Here is a 4,587-nt window from a genome sequence, read left to right as displayed (position 1 = left end):
AAAATTATTACAAGACTGTGCTTAAACTGAAACACAATATTTTTTAGCGCAACGCAATCTGACTTTCAAAAATCCCTACGAAAGAATGGCCCTGAGTAACATTAACCTATACGTTTCACAAATCACTTACCTCACAAAAATCTTCGTTACTCAAGCTACTGCAATACAGCGAGCACCACTACTGCCAGCTAAATAAAATATTCAAACTACTGAAGGCACTAACTACTGACAGGCATAGTTAGCAAATGAAAGATTTTAATACAGAACAGACAATGTATTTACCTTAATAGTCATAATAAATATATCAGTTCGTGACACCAATTCTTACAAATTTCAAAACTCCGCCATCTCTCTCCCCACGTCCACCACTGCTGGCGGCTCACCTCCAACTGCGCAACGCTACGCACTGTTAGCATCCAGCTGCCGCTGCCCAACACTACAATGGCAGACAACAATGCAAACCAGCCACAGACTGCACATGGCACAGCCAGTGATTTTTCATACAGAGCGCTACGTGGCGTTACCAATAAGAAAACGTAAACAGCCTACTTACATAGCCCCCATGCTCTCCACAAAAAAAATTACAAATTGTTTTGGGCAGTGGCCAATACAGATTTGAAATTTTTTTTCATAATTATGATTACAATAGCAAATAAATCAAATGCACACACTTATTGATACAATGTTTGTCAAAAGCTAAAATTTTCTCTCAGTCCATATAGACAGTCCTGATCATTCATCACAGTAAAATAGTTGTGTTTTTCTCAAAGACTGAGCAATATAAGAAAATGCACACAGAAGTAGTGGATTTCCATGCAGTCTTGAAGAAGTAGTGTTGTCCTTCCAACGGAAAGACAGTGCTGACTCTTGACATGCAGACAGGTAATGGGCCACAACAGAGCAAACCCACAGCAGAGTCAGTCGAAGTTTTGAAGAATATTGGTAGGTAGGTCAACACAGAGTAGACCCATTGTAGTCCTGGTAGAGATTACGGTATTGGTGGGCCATCAGAGGTGCAGACCCACTGCAGTCCTTGTAGAAATAATGGTATTGGTGGGTCATCAAAGGTGTAGACCCACTGTAGTCCTTGTAGAGATGGCCAGCAGCCATCTGCTTGACTGTGCAGGCGCACAATCACCATTGAAGAGCCTTGCGGATAATATAGCAAGTCCATAACCACCACTTATGCACTCACAAAAATTGTTTTTGAAATGTCCTTACAACCAGCAATGCTGTTATCCAGTCCCTTACTGAATTATTAACACACGTGCAAACACTATCAGTCCCTACTTCTCACATATTGTCCATATACTATGACCAACAGAAATGTGTGCAGTGAAATGTAATTTACAAGTTACTTAATTTGATGAACTGGTGTCAGTTACAATTTTATAACATAAGAATGCAATAACAAAGGTACAAAATACATCTTTAAAGAACATAACAATGCAGATAACATTTGCAGTAGTACAGGCTTTACAAAAGAATCGAAATAGCAAATACATCAGTATTACAAAAATTACGACATAAGTACATACATAAAAGATCAGAATAACTTTTGAAACATCAACTTCACACATGAGCATTAGAACAAAACAGAATAAATAATGTGTAAACATCTTCACAAAGTAAATAACATGTTATTAATGCAAATTATATTTGAGGATAACAGTATTCCTCATCATAGTGAATGTAGCTTAGTATTAGAAAAATTCTGCAACATAAGTCTTATCAGATAAACATATAAAGACAGGAAGAACATAAATACACAAGGGTACACAAACACATGTGGGATAATACAAGGAAAGGGCAGGGTTTGTTTTACTGCAGTATTTGGCAAACAAAACTTTCTTTACTTCTCGGAGATCTCCCTTTGTTCTTCATTATTTCCAAAAAGTCCTATCTATACCTGCTTTCTGTATTCTGTTCTCATCCTCTTTCGGAAATAGTTTTCCTCCGCTGTACACTACTTTTTTGGCCAAACCATTTTCTTATAGCTTCTCAATGCTTTTCTTCCAATTCATCATAGTTAGTTTCTTATATAGTCTACCCCCTCTTAAGCTAACTTAAAGCTACTGAGCTCAGATGCTAAACTAAGGGACGACGCAATGCAGCATCACAAAACAAATTAACACAAACAGCAATGACCCAAAAAAATGCAGATTTGCAAAGCAAGCAGCAGTAAATGTAATAACTTATATCTAAACATGAAAAAACCCACAAGCAGAAAAAATAGTATACTAAAGACAACAATGCAGATAAGGGAAAGTCACAATCACTTCTTAATGTCTATATAATTAAAGTGGTGCACCACAAAAACTAATGCTACAACAAATTACCAAGTACTTGAAAAGAAAATTACATATACAGTTACTGTTATTAGTCGCTTCTTATTGCTCTTTCCATTCCAAGAGCTCCTTTTCCGAAGAATGTGGATCATAAAATAATTATTTAATAGATCTTAATAGTCATAATATATATATATATATCAGTTCGTGACACCAATTCTTACAAATTTCAAAACTCCGCCATCTCTCTCCCCACGTCCACCACTGCTGGCGGCTCACCTCCAACTGCGCAACGCTACGCACTGTTAGCATCCAGCTGCCGCTGCCCAACACTACAATGACAGACAACAATGCAAACCAGCCACAGACTGCACATGGCACAGCCAGTGATTTTTCATACAGAGCGCTACGTGGCGTTACCAATAAGAAAACGTAAACAGCCTACTTACAGTATGCCTGACCGGGACTCGAACTCGGGACCTTTGCCTTTCTCGGGCAAGTGCTCTACCAACTGAGCTATCCAAGCACGACTCACGCCCCGTTCTCATAGCTTTACTTCTGCCAGTACCTCGTCTCCTTCCTTCCAAACTTTACAGAAGCTCTCCTGCGAACGTTGCAGAATTAGCACTCCTGAAAGAAAGGATATTGCGGAGACATGGCTTAGCCACAGCCTGGGCGATGTTTCCAGAATGAGATTTTCACTCTGCAGCGGAGTGTGCGCTGATATGAAACTTCCTGGCAGATTAAAACTGTGTGCCTGACAGAGACTCGAACTCGGGACCTTTGCCATTCGCGGGCAAGTGCTCTACCAACTGAGCCACCCAAGCACGACTCACACCCCGTCCTCACAGCTTTACTTCTGCCAGTACCTCGTCTCCTACCTTCCAAACTTTTGATAGAGCACTTGCCCGCGAAAGGCAAAGGTCCCGAGTTCGAGTCTCGGTCCGGCACACAGTTTTAATCGGTCTCGAAACTTTTTGAACTGTAGGGATCGCTTCACAAACATGACACATTTCTCAGTGGAGCACATAAGCTAAAATCCCACGTGAATTACGTTGCATGTGACCGTAATTAAGATTAAATGCTAGACTAGACATGACGCAGAAATACCATGATTGTATATTCCAAGTATGAGGAAAGGTCACCTGGGTTTTATTACTTGTAGTTATAGGTTTCTAAATTTTTTGTGCCTCTTTTCAGGTAACCCACGTCTGACACCAGATGTTACTTATCTGTTACGCCAGGAAGCAGTTCCAGGCACTTGGTTTAGAGATAAAGTGGGATTGTCAACAAATGGCTGTATGTATGAGGTGACCTGCTGTAAAGAAGATACGGGGAACAACTGAATAGGTGTACTGTGCTCGTTTTAATAACAAGCTGAATCCAGCTTCAAAAGGCAATTAAAATTCACACTTAAGTGATGAGGAACTGTTACCCAGCTAACTCATACAGGGCAACATCGTGTAGTTGGCAATTCAAATTTCCACAGTGCGAGTCCAGTCTGAATCATTGAAGAGGACACTTCAAAAGGCACTTAAAAATATTGATATCAGCGTGACGTAGTAATCTTCCAAAACACGAAGAGAGACAGATAACACATTGATGTGTCTGATCGACATCCAGAAAACTTATTGTTCTATGACGAGTCAACCTTTATGATACTCTCTGACTTGTTTGCATAATTAATAAGAAACGTTCAGACAACAGTAATCTGGAGACACCAAACAGCAAAACTCCCATTGTCATTAGCTAAACAATCTCAAGATGTACGAGAGCAAAGTGAGATTTTATAGACATGTGTTTTTAGTTCAATGCGGTTTGTCTATCGTTTCTTGAACGGGCATATTCCATCTTAGGACTACCATTCTGGGAAGTCTCCAAAATACGTATCTAAGGCTGGCATAGCCTTTTCAATTGACTCAAAACGTTTTCCAGGGATAAATTGCTTGAGATTTTGGAAAGGGGTACGAAATAAGGGCGGCCAAATATGATGAGTAGGGCAAATATTCCAAAACTATGAACATAAAATACTGCAGTTTACTCGTTACCAATGCCCCAGTTCATTCTCTAGCTGAAGAACTATTATTTTCTTTTACCATTCAGGTCTCTTCTCATAAAACTTTTACTAGCTATTATAGAAGAATTGTGTAGTACTCGCAATTCATTATTTCACCATTTACAAGGAAAAAAAATAGCCTCCTCATTTAACACTTTCGCTGCCACTGTAATTGGCTTTGCGTTGTACGTAACCAATAATTTTTTATAATAGAATCTCAAACTGTATTGCTAAAAGTAATAT

The 4,587-nt window shown here is 39.3% G+C and overlaps 1 non-coding gene across 1 annotated transcript; it reads right to left on the bottom strand.

The window, feature by feature from the left end:
* Positions 1 to 2,740: 2,740 nt before the first annotated feature.
* On the bottom strand, positions 2,741 to 2,815 carry Trnas-aga (transfer RNA serine (anticodon AGA)). Its single transcript has one exon. It is a non-coding gene; the product is annotated as a tRNA-Ser (tRNA).
* Between the last annotated feature and the right edge of the window lie 1,772 nt (positions 2,816 to 4,587).

This window comes from Schistocerca gregaria, chromosome X (assembly GCF_023897955.1).
Source record: "Schistocerca gregaria isolate iqSchGreg1 chromosome X, iqSchGreg1.2, whole genome shotgun sequence".
Taxonomy (NCBI): domain Eukaryota; kingdom Metazoa; phylum Arthropoda; class Insecta; order Orthoptera; family Acrididae; genus Schistocerca; species Schistocerca gregaria.
This window is presented reverse-complemented; position numbering and strand designations above follow the sequence as displayed.